The sequence below is a fragment of the Procambarus clarkii genome, chromosome 40 (genome assembly GCF_040958095.1).
Source record: "Procambarus clarkii isolate CNS0578487 chromosome 40, FALCON_Pclarkii_2.0, whole genome shotgun sequence".
In the NCBI taxonomy this organism is placed as follows: domain Eukaryota; kingdom Metazoa; phylum Arthropoda; class Malacostraca; order Decapoda; family Cambaridae; genus Procambarus; species Procambarus clarkii.
In genome coordinates, this window is record NC_091189.1 from 18,778,886 (window position 1) to 18,798,433 (window position 19,548).

The 19,548-nt window shown below is 48.0% G+C and overlaps 1 protein-coding gene across 2 annotated transcripts in view; it reads right to left on the minus strand.

Moving 5' to 3' along the window:
• LOC123757763 (neuroligin-3) overlaps nucleotides 1–9,768 on the minus strand; it is an 80,069-nt gene extending 70,301 nt beyond the window's left edge. For both annotated transcript variants that reach the window (XM_069338801.1, XM_069338800.1), the window contains exon 1: nucleotides 9,659–9,768. The gene's annotated coding sequence lies outside the window, so the exon portion shown is untranslated. The remainder of the gene's footprint in view (nucleotides 1–9,658) is intronic.
• Nucleotides 9,769–19,548: the final 9,780 nt, after the last annotated feature.

Genomic DNA, 19,548 nt, shown 5'->3' on the forward strand with positions numbered 1-19,548 from the left:
AGCCGTGCTGTGGCACAGTCGTGAGCCCTGCTGTGGCATAGCCGTGAGCCCTGCTGTGGCACAGCCGTGAGCCCTGCTGTGGCACAGTCGTGAGACCTACTGTGGCACAGTCGTGAGACCTGCTGTGGCACAGTCGTGAGCCCTGCTGTGGCATAGCCGTGAGCCGTGCTGTGGCACAGTCGTGAGCCCTGCTGTGGCACAGCCGTGAGCCCTGCTGTGGCACAGTCGTGAGCCCTGCTGTGGCACAGCCGTGAGCCGTGCTGTGGCACAGTCGTGAGCCCTGCTGTGGCATAGCCGTGAGCCCTGCTGTGGCACAGCCGTGAGCCCTGCTGTGGCACAGTCGTGAGACCTACTGTGGCACAGTCGTGAGACCTGCTGTGGCACAGTCGTGAGCCCTGCTGTGGCACAGCCGTGAGACCTGCTGTGGCACAGCCGTGAGCCCTGCTGTGGCACAGTCGTGAGCCCTGCTGTACCACAGTCGTGAGACCTGCTGTGGCACAGTCGTGAGCCCTGCTGTGGCACAGCCGTGAGCCCTGCTGTGGCACAGCCGTGAGCCCTGCTGTGGCACAGCCGTGAGCCCTGCTGTACCACAGTCGTCAGCCTCACGGCTCACGGCTGACTGTGGTACACGTAACTCACTCACTCTTTCACTATGCAATGTGAATTTATCAATATATTATAATTTACTTCCTTTCCCTCTTCCTTTACATAACCTTCTCCCCCCTTTCATTTTCACGATTTTCACCTTCCGTTTCTTTCCTCCTGTTCCTTTTCATTCCTTACATGCCCCGCTTTCTTCGTTTCCTTTCCTTTTCCGTTTCATTCTCCCTCCTCTTTCATTACAAACTCCGTTCTTCTTCCCTCTCATTCTCCATATTTCCTTTTTACTTCTGCTCCTTCTGCTCTTTTCTTTTCTTTCCCTGTCCTCCCATTGCTTCCCCTCACCCTCCCCATAATTCCCCTCCCCCTTCCCCTTCCCCCTCTCCCCTTCCTGTCATCATCGTCCCCTCAATAATTAAGCCACACCTCTAAATAAATTAAAATCGCGCCGAATTACGATGCTTAATTATCTCTGCTGCTCGTTCACCTTCCATTACGGGTCTATCTGGCGGCTGTAAGCTGGGGCTGGATAATCGCAAGACCCAATTTCGTTATCAGGTGTGTGTGCGTGCGTGTGTGTGTGTGTGTGTGTGTGTGTGTGTGTGTGTGTGTGTGTGTGTGTGTGTGTGTGTGTGTGTGTGTGTGTGTGTGTGTGTGTGTGGTTGGAGTGTGTGTGTGTGTGTGTGTGTGTGTGTGTGTGTGTGTGTGTGTGTGTGTGTGTGGTTGGAGTGTGTGTGTGTGTGTGTGTGTGTGTGTGTGTGTGTGTGTGTGTGTGTGTGTGGTTGGAGTGTGTGTGTGTGTGTGTGTGTGTGTGTGTGTGTGTGTGTGTGTGTGTGTGTGTGTGTGTGTGTGTGTGTGTGTGTGTGTGTGTGTGTGTGTGTTCCAAATATGTAACCGTTACCTCCATAGGTTACTTATCTTCACACTCTCGTATTAATAATACTATTGCGAAAGAATCGTTTTTCAATATTCATACACGATTGTACTCATAAATCACGCTTCTGCGCGCACTGCCGCACTCAAGCAGCGCGCACTTCCGCACTCACGCAGCGTACACTTCCGCACTCGCGCAGCGCGCACTTCCGCACTCACGCAGCGCGCACTTCCGCACTCACGCAGCGCGCACTTCCGCACTCACGCAGCGTGCACTTCCGCACTCCGTATGCATACACTCCTGCACTCACGAATTAAATTTAAAATCTTATATTTATGATGCAGTATCAGATTACATTTTCAAAAATTAAGGCATTGTGAATGGCAGTAAATTTCTCTCTCGCTCCACGTGGGCTCAGGTGAACAAACAGGCGACTGATATCGCAGCATTTGCAAACTCGTAGAGATTCCTCTCTCTATATACATGACCGAAATAAAAGACCTAAATTGATATTCAACGTCCCTTGAACAGATCCGCAGAAGTGACACTCTCGCTGTCTTCTGAAGGCGAAATTAACAGCGAGCCCCACCACAGGGGAGGAGCCCCACCACAGGGGAGGAGCCCCACCACAGGGGGGGGGAGCACCACCACAGAGGGGGGGGGGGGAGCCCCACCACAGGGGGGATAACCATCAATATAGACTAATAATACAACAAAAACAGTACTGGCAGTACACTTCCTTATCAGTTAAATACACATTATAGATCACTCAGGTACATTACAGCTCTCACAACACTATTATAGAACACAGAGCACTCACAAAATAAAGGAGCCAGTAAATACAAGAGAAACAACTCACTAGTTTAGCCACAGAGGCGCCACAGCAGCAGCAGTAGCAGAGGCGCCACAGCAGCAGCAGAGGCGCCACAGCAGCAACAGAGGCGCCACAGCAGCAGCAGAGGCGCCACAGTATACACCATGAGACACAGCTACAGCCCGCAGACGCAGAGTAAGACCAACGCTCTACTAACAGTATTCCCTTCCTGCCAGCCCTTCAGTAGAACACTGAAGGACAATAATGTTGATTTACAGGAATGTTGAGAAGAAGGCTTCGGGCACCGGTTGGGTTAGTCAGAGCCATGTTCTCCCCTCTGCGTCATGTACTTCAGCTTGAGTACATGAGGCTGAGTGTGTTTGTAAATAAAAGTAATTAATGCAAAGACGAGCTACAAATACCTGAAATTTTATCTGTGATTTGTTAGGCTGTTTAATGATGTTTCTTATCGTAGATTCTCGCCTCTACACTACCCCCTCTCCCCCACTCTCACCTTCCCTTATCCACTATCCCCCACTCTCACCCCCCCACATCTTCCCTTCCTCTACACTAACCCCCCCCCCTTCACTATAACGCAACACAAAAAAAAATCATCGCGGTATCATTTTTTAAAACATTTTGTGCCGTGTTGGAGAGAGTGAGAGTCGCCTGTGATCGAGGCTCACAGGCAGCACAATGACGCTAACATATACAGCGACAAAGCTATTTTTCCCTTTGATAATTATTTTTCGGCTAATTTCATATCATGCGTAAAAAGATGAGCCAACCCCCCCCCCCTACCCCCGAAAAAAAAAATAAAAAAAATCATCACAAGAGCTTGTTCCTGCATTATATTTTGGAAATGTTTTTTCGATGACGAAAAAATTAAGAGATTGTTATCTGTGAAACTTCGACCTTTTTTTTTTTTGGTGTTTGAACAAGAAATGTATTTTATATTGTTTATTGATTTGTTGATTATTCATTCAGGAGTAGTAGCCTAATTTACTTAGAAAAATTAAAAATTAATGAACTTAACCGCAACACAATACAAGAACGACAATATATTTTAGCTATGATAACGACGCACAAGATCCTAAGATATATATATATATATATATATATATATATATATATATATATATATATATATATATATATATATATATATATATATATATATTTACTTAGTAAATATATAGAAGCGCTATAGAGAGTGGCAGGGAACGGGGGAGTAGGAAGGAAGATGAGGGGAAAACATGGAAGGTGAATTGAAGGGAAAGGTGGGGGGAAGGGGTGGAGAGAGGAAGAGGAGGAGGATGAAAGTAATGGAAGGTGAAGGAAAGGAAAGGATAATAGGCAAGAAAAATGGAGACAATTTGAAATATACAATGTTCATAAAATTAAGAAAAATGAATGAAGAGTTACTACCATCATCTTCTGGTGTTGAAACTCGAACGCTCAGCCTACAAGTACATTTAGGTGACCACGCCTTCCCTTCACCCATCCCCTTCCCTTCATCCATCCCCTTCCCTTCATCCATCCCCCTTCCCTTCACCCATCCCCCTTCCCTTCACCCATCCCCTTCCCTTCACCCATCCCCCTTCCCTTCATCCATCCCCCTTCCCTTCACCCATCCCCTTCCCTTCACCCATCCCCCTTCCCTTCATCCATCCCATTCCCTTCACCCATCCCATTCCCTTCACCCATCCCATTCCCTTCATCCATCCCCTTCCCTTCATCCATCCCATTCCCTTCACCCATCCCCCTTCCCTTCACCCATCCCCTTCCCTTCACCCATCCCCCTTACCTTCATCCATCCCCCTTCCCTTCACCCATCCCCTTCCCTTCACCCATCCCCCTTACCTTCATCCATCCCCCTTCCCTTCACCCATCCCCTTCCCTTCACCCATCCCCCTTCCCTTCATCCATCCCCTTCCCTTCATCCATCCCATTCCCTTCACCCATCCCACTCCCTTCATCCATCCCATTCCCTTCATCCATCCCATTCCCTTCATCCATCCCATTCTCTTCATCCATCCCATTCTCTTCATCCATCCCCCTTCCCTTCACCCATCCCCCTTCCCTTCACCCATCCCCCTTCCCTTCACCCATCCCCTTCGTTTCATCCATCCCCCTTCCCTTCACCCATCCCCTTCCCTTCACCCATCCCCCTTCCCTTCATCCATCCCCTTCCCTTCACCCATCCCCCTTCCCTTCACCCATCCCCCTTCCCTTCACCCATCCCATTCACCAATCACATTTCCATCACACCATTCCCTTCAACCACCCCATTTCCTGCCGAGGTGCACTTGGGGAGTGGTGCCAGAGGCCCCAAGACAAGATGGCGCGAGGCTCATCAGCACCACAATCACTCAGCCAGATTAAAAAGCAGGCCGGTGTGGTCATTAGTCAAGACCTCACTTACCCCCGCCCCAGCACCAGTGTCTTCCTCACAGTCAGAGATAACAATGCTCACTTTAAGAGTTAGGAATGTCGCTAGAACGAAATGTCGAAATGTCGAAATGTCGCTAGAAAAGCCGCTAGAACAAATGGTGGCTCCACCAGGCACTGTAATCACGCCGTTCATTGTGTGGTTGCTAAAGATCTCACTCACGTAATATACTCCTCACTATAGGTTTCTGCCCTCGTTTGCGAATCTGAGTTGCGCGATCATTCTGTCGCATGTTGACCAGACCACACACACTAGAAGGTGAAGGGACGACGACGTTTCGGTCCGTCCTGGACCATTCTCAAGTCGATTGTCTACAAGTCACAATTGTCAATTGATTGACAATTGTCACAATGTCAATTGTCAAGTCACAATCGAGTTGAGAATGGCCCAGGACGGACCGAAACGTCGTCGTCCCTTCACCTTCTAGTGTGTGTGGTCTGGTCAACATGCGACAGAATGATTGCGCAACTCAGATATGGGGTAGAGCTTACTGGGGTAAGCTCTACCCCAGTAAGTCCCCCTCATCGCGGCGCGGCCCTCCTCATCGCGGCGCGGCCCTCCTCATCGCGGGGCGGCCCTCCTCATCGCGGGGCGGCCCTCCTCATCGCGGGGCGGCCCTCCTCATCGCGGGGCGGCCCTCCTCATCGCGGGGCGGCCCTCCTCATCGCGGGGCGGCCCTCCTCATCGCGGGGCGGCCCTCCTCATCGCGGGGCGGCCCTCCTCATCGCGGGGCGGCCCTCCTCATCGCGGGGCGGCCCTCCTCATCGCGGGGCGGCCCTCCTCATCGTGGCACAGCCCCCCCCTCATCGCGGCGCGGCCCCCCCTCATAGCGGCGCGGCCCTCCTCATCGCGGCGCGGCCCTCCTCATCGCGGGGCGGCCCTCCTCATCGCGGCGCGGCCCCTCCTCATCGCGGCGCGGCCCTCCTCATCGCGGCGCGGCCCTCCTCATCGCGGGGCGGCCCTCCTCATCGCGGCGTGGCCCCCTCCTCATCGCGGGGCGGCCCTCCTCATCGTGGCGCGGCCCTCCTCATCGTGGCACGGCCCCCCCCTCATCGCGGCGCGGCCCTCCTCATCGTGGCACGGCCCCCCCTCATCGCGGGGCGGCGCTCCTCATCGTGGCGCGGGGGCCCCCTCATCGCGGCGCAGCCCTCCTCATCGCGGCGCGTCCCTCCTTATCGTGGCGCGGCCCCCCCCTCATCGCGGGGCGGCCCTCCTCATCGCGGCGCGGCCCTCCTCATCGCGGCGTGGCCCCCCCCCTCATCGCGGCGCGGCCCTCCTCATCGTGGCGCGGCCCCTCCTCATCGCGGGGCGGCCCTCCTCATCGCGGGGCGGCCCTCCTCATCGCGGGGCGGCCCTCCTCATCGCGGGGCGGCCCCCCTCATCGCGGGGCGGCCCTCCTCATCGCGGCGCGGCCTCCTCATCGCGGCGAGGCGCTCTTTGAAATGGTATGGAGTTCCTTAACACAGCAGGAGCAGTAATACAGACCTCTTTGCACCTGGATGTTATTTCAAACACTTTTCTGTACTTTGTTTATCGTAATGGTTGGCGACCCCCCCCCCACTTCCCGCCTCCCCACACAAAAGCCGCTGTTACTCTTTCAAGTTTTAAGTTCACATAAAAAATACTTTTGCGCAGGTGAATGTCTCTTAGTGATTACACTGAGAGGTGTACTGGTGAACCCTTTTGTTATTATTAAAGTGACAGATTTTGGTGAAATATTCACCAAATATTTTCCCTCTGCCTCCCTACAGTGAGAAAGTATATATATTTGTATTTATTTTTGTATTAATATACAAGAGTTCTGACATTCTTGTACAGCCACCAGCAGGCACAGCGTTTCGGGCAGGTCCTTAATCCTAATATTCCCCGGAATACGACCCCGCCAAATCGTTTAACAACCAGGTACCCATTTTGCTGTTGGGTAAACAGAGGCTACAGTTAAGGATTGACGCCCAGTAAACCCTCCCCGGCCAGGATACGAACCCAGGAAAAAGCGCTCGCGAAACGCCAGGCGAGCTTCTTACCAGTACGCCACGGGAACTGCTAATCGAATATGCTAATACCAAGCAATTGCATATTCAATCCCTCGATTGATAATTGACCGCTTAAGACCAATTGGAAGTCCGCATCAGTGAGAGGCATTTTAAAGATATGTCAAGGCTGGCAGATCTCATGTAGTTTTATCTGTATTTATAGCAGACAGTGTCTGTGTCTGGCCGTGGTTCGAGGCCAGAGGCTTGGGGAAATATTGGTAGTATGGGACTATCATAGGCCTGTCGAAGTCGGCCCTATTGCCCCCCTTTTAAGAAGGATCAGTTCCAGTTCCGAATACTATTGACTAATTTAAAGTCTAAAATTAAAGTTTTGTTTTACATAGAGTTTTTATCAGATATTTCAGTTATTCATATTTGTTACAACATAACCACAATGTTTATAACAACGTTGTGGTTAGGTTGTTTGTTTGCAAGGAGGAGGGGGAGAGGGGAGGTAGGAGTGGGGAAGAGGGAAAGAAGGGGGGAAGAGAGGAATTAGGAGAGCAGAAAAAGGAAAGGGGAAAAGGGTGAGATGGAACGAGAGAAGGGAGGGATGAAGATAGAGAGGGGTGAATGGGGAGGAGGGGAGAAGAGAAGAAAAGGGTGAAAAAGGGAAGAGTATATAGAGCACATCAATAAGAAAACAATGATGACAACCTAGTCTTAAAAAAATATCACTCGTTTTATACACTTGAGCTCAGCCTCTAGTCCAGTTTCAGGGGAGGAGGAAGTGAAACATAAAGGCTTTATTACTTTCCTTGTGTGTAGAGAGCACGTGAGTGAAGCAAGTGTTCCTAAGGAAGTGACATGGTTGATGGTTCCCATTGTGCTCCAAACAGAAATTCAGTCGTTCTGGAATTTGTCAGCTGTTCTATTTTCTTTCCTCTGCGAACCACAGAACTCATTATTTTTCATGTTCAGTGATCAGACCTGACTCAGATCTAGCACCCAGCTCAAAAATAAGATGGAAAAAAGACCTAAGGAAGACCTAAAAAGACCTATTTTTTTTAATATTCATTCCATTCATTTATTTCGCACGAGTGTTTGAGGAGGAGGGAAGAGGGAATTATCAAGGGAAAGCGCCAAGCCATTACGACTATATAGCACTGGGAAGGGATCAGGATAAGGACTTAGGAAGGAACGGGGGGGGGGGGGGAGGAATGGTGCCCAACCCCTTGGAGGGTCGGGGATTGAACGCCGACCTGCATGAAGCGAGACCGTCGCTCTTCCGTCCAACCCAAGTGGTTGGGGATTAAGGAGAAGGGAGCAGGTGCAGATCGTGTAAACCTGCGATGTGGAACTCTTTGTCGGTCATAATTACCCGGCAGCTCCCGGGTGAGCGAGACGGGTCTGGACTCTCCCTGTGTTGTGTCCGACGCCTTGCCTGATTTAATGAGCTGCTGATGAAAGTTTTCTAGACTCTTGCTATCTTCAACGTTTGATCAAATATTTCGTTTGATGTCGATTTTTTGTTTAGGGTTTGCGATGTCACTTCAGTTCTAACTGCTGTAGTGTTATATAAATTCATTTTTTCTGACCTTTTGTCTAGTTGGTTGGAGCAAAACTGGTTCACGGGCTACACTGCGCCTATAGTGGTTATTACACCGACTTATTCCTATAACACCTTCAACTTGACACCACATAATGTCTGTTATTTACTCCACACAGTGATAAATCAATATAAGCAAGTATCAAGCATTAATTACCTCAAGTTAGCATAAAATCATGTATGGGTCAAGCATTAAATTAGAAAGACAACAATTAAAGAATTATTCGGTTTCTTTCAGCTGAATCGTAACAAGCAGCTTAAATGCTAATTTGTTTTATGAAAAACGTTTGGGAGCAGTGATAAGACAAGCGGAGAAAGGACCTTCAAGACCAAGTGTTTAGCACTAAACACCTTTCGGTGAGATTTAGACTAAAGCTTAAGCCGCTGTGCGTAACCAAAAGGGATATAGAGAACTAGAAGCTGATGAAACAGACAACTGATAAAGGCATAACTAAGACTAAAGACGTTTGCACTGTGCGATAACACTGTTCACCGTTAATGGACAAAGCGGGGCTTGAAAGAGTAGATAGAAAAAATACAAAATATATTTTTATAGAATCCACAAGGTCTTCTCTGAACACTATTTATTTTCTTCTTCGAGGATGTGGGTCCCTTTAATTAAACCAGTGGTAGTACCCCCAAAACATTATTTATTTATTTTGTATTTATTTATATATACAAGATTTCTTACATTCTTGTACAGCCACTAGTACGTGTAGCGTTTCGGGCAAGTCCTTAATCCTATGGTCCCTGGAATACGACCCCCGCGAAAAATCGTTTAAGAACCAAGTACCCATTTTACTGTTCAGTTAAACAGAGGCTATAGTTAAGGATTTGCGCCCAGTAAATCCTCCCCGGCTAGGATACGAACCCAGGACAAAACGCTCGCGAAACGCCAGGCGAGTGTCTTAACCACTACACCACGGGGACTGTATATGACCATTATGATATAAAATATTATAATGGTCAAACGTCTGGCGAAAGAGACGCGCCCAAACCTAGAGGAAACACAAGCTACGGAGACCAGGGGCCAGATTCACGAAGCAGTTACGCAAGCACTTACGAACCTGTACATCTTTTCTCAATCTTTGGCGGCTTAGTTTACAATTATTAAACATTTAATGAGCTCTGAAGCACCAAGAGGCTGTTAATAACAATAACAACAGTTGATTGTGACGTTCCATGCTTGTAAACTGTTTAATAAATGTAACCAACGCCCTCAAAGATTGAGGAAAGATGTGCACGTTCGTAAGTACCTGCGTAACTGCTTCATGAATCTGGCCCCAGGTGGAAGGACTACAAGTACCTGATTGGGGTCGTGGGACAGGAGACTTACCTAGGGCCCCGAGGCGGAAGTTGACGGTGACGACGACCACGCGACCGTAGGCGGCCAGGACGGAGCCGTCGTACGGGTTGCCGCTGTTCCACTCGTACGACTCCCCGTGGATGTACACCAGCACAGGGAAGGGCTGGTTGTCTCTCTTGCTCGCTGGAAAACGGGAAAAGGGAGGTTAATTCTGCACCTCGCGGCGCGAGAGAACGAAAAAAAGAACGTTTCTTGTCTGAAACGCTATGCGTACATTACTACTAGGCTACTTTATTTTATCTATTACGTACTAGGCTTTAGGCATTGTATGTACTTTATCTTCAAATCCAACATTATGTATGTAACTCAATTTATGTACCTTTACATAAATAACAAATCTAAATCTAAAAACACAATGCCGATAATAAGGAGATACTTTAAAGTATCATAGTTTATATAAACTACACGTCACTGCCTATCCAACCATTGTCATCATAGTAGTGTAATGTAAGCAGACTCTGCTTCAGCTACAAGCGTCAAGTCGGGTTGTGATCATGTTAAAGGCTTCACAACAACAACTGCATTATACTTCCACTGGAGGTGGAAGTCATGTCTGACATACGTAACTAATTTGCGAACTTTCTTGAACATATAAATGATTTAATAGATTACGAAAAGTGTTCATTTTCAAGAAAGAACGTGCACAAGAGAGAGAGAGAGAGAGAGAGAGAGAGAGAGAGAGAGAGAGAGAGAGAGAGAGAGAGAGAGAGAGAGAGAGAGAGAGAGAGAGAGAGAGAGAGAGAGACAGAGAGAGAGAGAGAGAGAGAGAGAGAGAGAGAGAGAGAGAGAGAGAGAGAGAGAGAGAGAGAGAGAGAGAGAGAGAGAGACAGAGAGAGAGAGAGAAAGAGAGAGAGAAAGAGAGAGAGAGAGAGAGAGAGAGAGAGAGAGAGAGAGAGAGAGAGAGAGAGAGAGAGAGAGAGAGAGAGAGAGAGAGAGAGAGAGAGAGAGAGAGAGAGAGAGAGAGAGAGAGAGAGAGAGAGAGAGAGAGAGAGAGAGAGAGAGAGAGAGAGAGAGAGAGAGAGAGAGAGAGAGACAGAGAGAGAGAGAGAGAGAGAGAGAGAGAGAGAGAGAGAGAGAGAGAGAGAGAGAGAGAGAGAGAGAGAGAGAGAGAGAGAGAGAGAGAGAGAGACAGAGAGAGAGAGAGAGAGACAGAGAGAGAGAGAGAGAGAGAGAGAGAGAGAGAGAGAGAGAGAGAGAGAGAGAGACAGAGAGAGAGAGAGAGAGAGAGAGAGAGACAGAGAGAGAGAGAGACAGAGAGAGAGAGACAGAGAGAGAGAGAGCCAGAGAGAGAGAGAGAGACAGAGAGAGAGAGAGAGAGAGAGAGAGACAGAGAGAGAGAGAGACAGAGAGAGAGAGAGACAGAGAGAGAGAGAGACAGAGAGAGAGAGAGACAGAGACAGAGATTCTGAGAGCTGTTGTTGCTCCTCACTGCAGTTCATCTGTTCATACTGTGTTGCTGTCATCATATTCTGCCTAGGTCTTCTGCTGTTTGGTGGGGGGATTGTGTGCATGTGTGTGTGCGCTCACATACGTCCGTGTTTGGACACAAGCACATGCGTTTGTGTTTGTGCGTGCACGCGTGCGTGCGTGAACTCATTTCAGTATGAGTGTTTTTATGTGCCAACATCCACATGTGTAAATAATACATTTACGAAAAGTTTTTAATGCAAAGAGTGTGTGTTATTAACAGTAATAACGAGGCTCATAAGACCGGCGTTCATTCCCGCTGTGCAAAAGAAAACACACTGAAAAAGTGACAAAATATAAAGCTGCAAAACATTACCTTAATTTAATCCTCCTTCATTTACACAAAAGAAGAAATCTCCTTCAATACACTGCAAAGAATTTCCAATTACGCTCGGTCCGGCTCCGAGGGAAGTTGTAATCATATTTTCTGTCTTTAATTTTAATGAAATGAACCTCATTTGAATGTATGCTTCATCTTTTGATGCCCCGAGCGTTGCAGAGCCCCGGGTGAAACCCAAGCTTAGGAACAAAAATTACATTGTAATATTTTACCATTTTGGTTAAACTAAGAGATTGCTGACATTAGCAGAAGAGATTCAATAATCTATAAAAAGATAATTTGGGTCTATGTCCATCCATGGTTGGAAACCAGACACTTGGTGCACACAACATTTCAAAATGATATACGGGTGGTATGGGATTGTCGTAGGCCGATAGCGGTCAGCCCTGATGCGCATCTTTCACCTATCGTGTTAGTGGGCAGCCGGCCGCAGGAACCTTGCACTCCGCCCTCACATTTTGTGGCGGCACCTGACGCTCTATACCGCCTCGACGGCCTTCCCCAGGGCGATGTTCTCGCCTAATATACCTAAAAGGAAATATGATGAACCTACTTCTTCCCTTCCATTTATCAGCCAACCTACAGAGTTGAGGAAGTAGCGGCTGCCACTGTTAATGAACAGTTCAGTTCTGGAATACGAAACACAATCGTTGCTTAGTTAATGGTGAATAAAGGAAAATAACAAACTTATCAGAGACTGCTACAGCAAACTGTGTCTGCTGTAGCCGCAGACACTGTGTCTGCTGCTACAGCAGACACGGAGGTCTCCACGCACACACTCACAGGAAGCGGAGCTGCTCAACAACACCTCGTCTCCAGCCTCCTCACGCCTCTCCCTTCCCACTGGTTCTGGAACCTGATCTTTGATATCGTGGCCGATAAGAACCGATCACGTGATCACTCTCCCACCTGTTGAACGAGTCACGTGACCACCACCATCGACGCTTGAAAAAGGTTCGTCTATACGCCATCTTAGCTCTCTGAACAGAGGAATATCTACTGTTACGTTGGTCAGTGGATATGTTCATAATATCTACTGAACAACGTGTCACAAACGTTGTATGACAAAGGCCCACGGAGGCCAGGAGACCTGCATGGTGAGGGCTGGAGGGGGGACATGGTGAGGGCTGGAGGGGGGACATGGTGAGGGCTGGAGGGGGGGACATGGTGAGGGCTGGAGGGGGGGACATGGTGAGGGCTGGAGGGGGGGACATGGTGAGGGCTGGAGGGGGGACATGGTGAGGGCTGGAGGGGGGACATGGTGAGGGCTGGAGGGGGGACATGGTGAGGGCTGGAGGGGGGACATGGTGAGGGCTGGAGGGGGGACATGGTGAGGGCTGGAGAGGGGGACATGGTGAGGACTGGAGAGGGGACATGGTGAGGGCTGGAGGGGGGACATGGTGAGGGCTGGAGGGGGGGGACATGGTGAGGGCTGGAGGGAGGACATGGTGAGGGCTGGAGGGGGGACATGGTGAGGGCTGGAGGGGGGACACGGTGAGGGCTGGAGAGGGGACATGGTGAGGGCTGGAGAGGGGACATGGTGAGGGCTGGAGGGGGGACATGGTGAGGGCTGGAGGGGGGGGGACATGGTGAGGGCTGGAGGGGGGGGGACACGGTGAGGGCTGGAGGGGGGACATGGTGAGGGCTGGAGGGGGGGGGACATGGTGAGGGCTGGAGGGGGGACATGGTGAGGACTGGAGGGGGGACATGGTGAGGGCTGGAGGGGGGACATGGTGAGGGCTGGAGGGGGACATGGTGAGGGCTGGAGGGGGACATGGTGAGGGCTGGAGGGGGGACATGGTGAGGGCTGGAGGGGGGACATGGTGAGGGCTGGAGGGGGAACATGGTGAGGACTGGAGGGGGGACATGGTGAGGGCTGGAGGGGGGACATGGTGAGGGCTGGAGGGGGACATGGTGAGGGCTGGAGGGGGGACATGGTGAGGGCTGGAGGGGGGACATGGTGAGGGCTGGAGGGGGAACATGGTGAGGACTGGAGGGGGGACATGGTGAGGGCTGGAGGGGGACATGGTGAGGGCTGGAGGGTGGACATGGTGAGGGCTGGAGGGGGGACATGGTGAGGGCTGGAGGGGGGACATGGTGAGGGCTGGAGGGGGGACATGGTGAGGGCTGGAGGGGGGACATGGTGAGGGCTGGAGGGGGGACATGGTGAGGACTTTTCTTGTCAAGAAAAGACAACCAGACGGAATTTTATTATTGATTTTCTTTATTGTTCCACTTATTTTCTAACTCTTTTTTCTTTTTTTTTCCCCTTTACATATCTTTAGCAGCGTGTCTTCCCCTTCACGTCAGTTTCTTCCTCCCTCGCATTAGTCTTTTCCTCCATTTCATTGACTTATTTTTCTTTCTCTCTTTGCTCCATTTTTCGGGTCAAGCATTTTCCACTCCTTCCGTCTCGGTGGCTCTCTGGCCCTCTCAACCCCAAGTTCACCAACCCTCAATTTTGTCAAACTTCTTAAAAAGCCGGAAACTCCCCCCAGGCCCCATCCCCCCCCCACTTCCCCTCCCCCGCCACCTCGCCGACAATGTCCCCAGCTGGAGCACCAACCTCCAAACTCATATAGAAGGAAAAAACAGCAAGAAATGAAATATGAGAATGATGAGAAAAGGGAAAAGATTAGGGAAGACATTCCCGCCTGTCGCCCAGTCGAGAGCCCTCGCTCACAACACTATACACATGAATAACATGACAACCCTTGTTAACGATGTATGCCACTACTGTCTGAACTATATAATTACAATCTTATTGAAACTACCTATTGTACGTTACCACTGATAGTAATTAACTTCCTGAAATGACCTTCAATAACAAATGAATCTTGCAGCGATGGCAAATGTCGATTAACAGGACGAGCGATATCAGTTCTGCATAATAGGATGATTTTGTCTAAAATGCTTCGCTTAATAACAAACATGTACACCTGATACACGCTTTTGTGGGCTATTTTGTTCCTTAAGGATGTACATGCTGGCGTGAGAGACGAGACCATGTGGCAACTCAGGTGAGCTCAAACGAGCCAAGACGAGCTCAAACTTGCCCAAAATGAACCCTAAGGATCCCGGACGGAACTTCTGGAGTTGGTCTTAATCAAAGTTTAATCCTTGCTACCAATATCCACGACACGAAGCCTCTTAGAGACCTTTAGAGAGATGTCTCAGGAGGACTTCACACGGCAGGGATAATGATGAAGACTGACATCTTGCGAGAGCAGAGCATTCACGAACTCACCCTGGAAACAGCTGGGCAAGTCTACACACACACACACACTGGTCGTGTGTGTGTGTGTGTGTGTGTGTGTGTGTGTGTGTGTGTGTGTGTGTGTGTGTGTGTGTGTGAGACTTCTTCCTTTACCTGCCTTGCATTTTCTTGTGTCACTTTCCTTTTTTCTCTCGTCTTCTCTATATATTCCAACCCGTTCTCGCACTTTCTTACAGTCAATATTGACTTATTAAATACGTGCATATGTGACATACTAAACATACTAGTTTACCTTGAAAAGCTTCATAGAAAACACCGACCTTACCTAACCTTCTTAGTATGTTAAGATAAGCATCTTATTGCTTCGTAATTACAATTATTACTTAACCTATACCTATAATAGGTTTTGTAACCTATACCTATAATAATTGCTTCGTAATTACAATTATTACTTAACCTATACCTACAATAGGTTAAGTAATAATTGTAATTACGAAGCAATAAGATGCTTATCTTAACAGACTAAGAAGATTAGGTAAGGTCGGTGTTTTCTATGAAGCTTTTCAAGGTAAACTAGTATGTTTAGTATGTCACATATGCACGTATTTAATAAGTCAATATTGACTATACGAAATTGCGAGAACGGATTGATATATTCCTAACCCCCTATCCTCGCCGTCTACCGCTAGCCCCTATCCTCACCGTCCTCCTCCCCCCTCCCTCCCCCTCAGCGGCGTCCACATTTAAATATCTTCCTCAGAAAGAAAATATGATTTTGAATTAATTCTGCCTCTCTGGAATAGCGTCTTTTGCTAAATGGTGGAAAAATCCTGCTTGTGAACCTTGAAGTTTGACTCTGATGTGAAGGAGGCTGTTAGATGCAACTGCTCGCACTCTGACGCATGATACACTGGTCGGTTGAATAGGTGCCCTTTGTAAGTGTATAGCAAGTCCCCTTTTGAACGCCGCAAGAGGTCGGCTGCTTATGCCACTTATCTTTATGGGGTTTGGGAATGTATTGAACCCTTTTTATATGTGTATTATTATTATTTTAAATATAAATATATATATATATATATATATATATATATATATATATATATATATATATATATATATATATATATATATACAGCCTCCCCAGGCTGACCTACTTTCTAAGATGCTCGCCATCTATCAACAATATTAAATTAGAAGAGTACGACAGCTTGCTGAAATCAACACTAGAAAAAGCCCTCAATCTTTCCCTCAGCGACTTACAGTGGAAACAGGCCTCCCTTCCTGTCAGACTCGGGGGCCTTGGCGTGCGCACAGCAACACAAATTGCTGTACCAGCGTTCCTGTCCTCTTCAGTGGGGTCTGACAACTTGGTGAAGGAAATCCTACCTGAGCACCTAGTTCAACAGGCAGGGGTGCATGATCCCAGCTTCACAGACTGCACAACCAAATGGGTCTCTCTCGCAGGACCAGCACCCCAACCACCGCCTTCTGAAGCCCATAAGCAATCCAGCTGGGATCGCCCCATTGCCGACCAAGAAGCTGCGACTTTGCTAGAAGCTGCGACAACACCACATGACACTGCCCGACTTAGAGCTGTAGCAGCTCCCCATGCAGGTGATTTCCTATTAGCAACCCCAATGTCAGCAACCGGCACCCGTCTCACACCGCAGGCCCTCCGAATTGCCGTGGCTCTCCGCCTCGCTGCCCCAATCCACACCGAATACAGGTGTATTTGCAGCGAGGCAGAGGCCGACAGATACGGACGGCATGGCCTTCTCTGCCAAAGGACAGGAGGATGGCATGCAAGACACGGCGAGGTCAATGACATTATTAAGAGAAGCCTTACCACAGCCGGTTGTCCAGCAGAGAGAGAGCCCCGTTACCTAATGTCCCGCAACTCTGATGAGCCTGTCGGTCGCCCAGACGGAATCACGGTGAACCCCTGGAAGAATGGTAGACAGTTGGTGTGGGACTACACATGCGTTTCAACTTTAGCCAATACCTATGTTGACTTCAGTGCTACACAAGCAGGAGGAGCTGCCAATCACCGGGAAGCGGCCAAGTCACGTAAATACAGAGACCTTGAGCACCACTACAATTTTGTCCCCATTGCCTCAGAGACACTTGGTGCCTGGGGTAAAAGTGCTGCTAGCTTTTTGAAGGAGTTGGGGTCTAAGCTAATCGAAACAACTAGAGACCCTAGAGCTGCCAGTTTTCTTTTTCAGCGCCTTAGTGTGGCAATCCAGAGAGGAAATGCTCACTGCATCCATGGTTTCTGCCCGCCATCTGAGGAGCTGGAGGAGCTATTCAACTTGTGACAGGCAGCCTTAATGTATCCTGCATGTAATCAATAATGTAACTTTTTTTGTGTAATGACATTTTCAAATAAAGTTAGATAAATATACACACATACCAAAAGAATAGGGGTGGTAGGAGAAGAAAATATCAAAGTGTTCAGTGAGGATCCACAAGGTCTTCTCTGAGTACTCTTTATTTTCTTCTCCGAGGCTATGGGTCCCTACACTTGCACCAGAGGTGGTACCCCTTCTAGGTTATAAAATATATATATATATATATATATATATATATATATATATATATATATATATATATATATATATATATATATATATATGTCGTACCTAGTAGCCAGAACGGACTTCTCAGCCTACTATGCAAGGCCCGATTTGCCTAATAAGCCAAGTTTGTCTGAAATAATATATTTTCTCTATTTTTTTTCTTATGAAATGATAAAGCTACCCATTTCATTATGTATGAGGTCAATTTTTTTTTATTGGAGTTAAAATTAACGTAGATATGTGACCGAACCTAACCAAACCTATCTTTATAGGTTAGGTTAGGTTAGGTAGCCGAAAAAGTTAGGTTAGGTTAGGTTAGGTAGGTTAGGTCGTCGAAAAACAAATAGTTCATGGAAACTTGGCTTATTAGGCAAATCGGGCCTTGCATAGTAGGCTGAGAAGTGCGTTCTGGCTACTAGGTACGACATATATATATATATATATATATATATATATATATATATATATATATATATATATATATATATATATATATATATATATATATATATTTATATATTTATACATTTGTTTGAAAGGGGCTATTGTTCATGCTCTGCCCGGTTCCTAGTCTCGTAGGAAATTATTTCAAGTGTGTACATTGGGAAAAAGTACCTCAAACGTTCCCTAAATGTTAATACGTATCTTTCTTGCCTGCGCTTTAAGGAGTCAAGTTTGATAGATTAAAATATGTAACTTAGTATTACACTATGACAATGTCTCTAAGTCAAGTTAGCGAAGTGGACCAAAGGTGTCTCCCAGCAATCAAACTTGGCCGTTGCCAGTGAAAAAACAACCGAACACACTCACTACATCTACCTAACCCCTAAGCTTATCTAACCCGTCCTACTAAGAAAACGTCGCATTTGACGTTTACTCTAAGGCCAAAAACTGTTGTACTAGAAAATGGTCGCGGCTCGCGAAATTGACATACTGTCCCGTTTTCTGTTTTGGACCCTCTGCTAGGTTAGGATAAAAGCACTTTAGTACGACAGTTTCTTGACGTTGAGAAATCTTAGGAGGACGAGCTGGGTTATCACAGGTAAAGACACATACAGAGGGAGGAGAGGGCCGCCAGAGAGAATATGATAAATGGTCATGGATGGGAATGAACATGAAATAAGCCAAGATAAGAAGGGCAAACCAAGACATAAGGGAAACAAACTCGTCTCCAGAGCAGCCGAGGAGAGAATGAGCCTACAAGATACCTCAAGAAGCTGGAAACCGAACAAAGACATTCTTATTTGCAACAAAAAATACTGACAAGTATTTACAAGCAACGTTACCTCTGCAAGAAGTGGTAAATACAAAGCTGCCGCTTCACAAGAAGCAACATAAGGCACTACAAAGCTATTCGACAAGACAAATTGTAACAGTGGTAGGAATTAAGGAGCAAGCAGGAGGACTGGAAGCAGGAGGAAGGATGCAAGCAGGAGGACTGAAGATGACAGGCCATGTGCAGGAAGAGCTCCTGATAGGGACACGCATGACGAGGGCTGAAATGTAGACAAGGACTTCTACACGGATGTCATGGTCATGTACACCTGTTCATTGACGGTTGAGAGGCGGGACCAAAGAGCCAGAGCTCAACCCCCGCAAACATAACTAGGTGAGTACAACTAGGTGAGTTCACACACACACACACACACACACACACACACACACACACACACACACACACACACACACACACACACACACACACACACAAACACACACACACACAAACACACACACACACACACACACACACACACACACACACACACACACACACACACACACACACACACACACACACACACATGTCCTGTCCTGCCAAATGTCCTGCCAAACGCAATGTCCTGCCAAACGCAGGACATTCACAACTGGAACAAACACAGAGGATGGGATGGAACAGGAAGCCTGGATGAAGAAAGTACTCCAGCAAATGCAGAATGAATTCAGTGAAGGACTGAGGGTAATGAGGGAGACAGTAGCCAACCTGCAAGATGATTTAAGGGCAGCAAAGGAGGAGATAAGATACCTAAAGGAGACTCTTCCACAATACCAGGCACAAACCGTACCCCAGGGAGATGGGAATGCTACTGTGGAGGGGACCACCACAACCCAGATCTCATTTGCTGAAATGCTTAAAAAGAGCCCTGAAGCTAGGTCTGCGGTTAAGGAAGTTGCCATGGAAGTGGCTTCCTCTCAGGAAGCAGCTAGATGTACTAGCCGGCTGATAGAGAGAAATAGAGCAGTAGTAGTAGCAGGC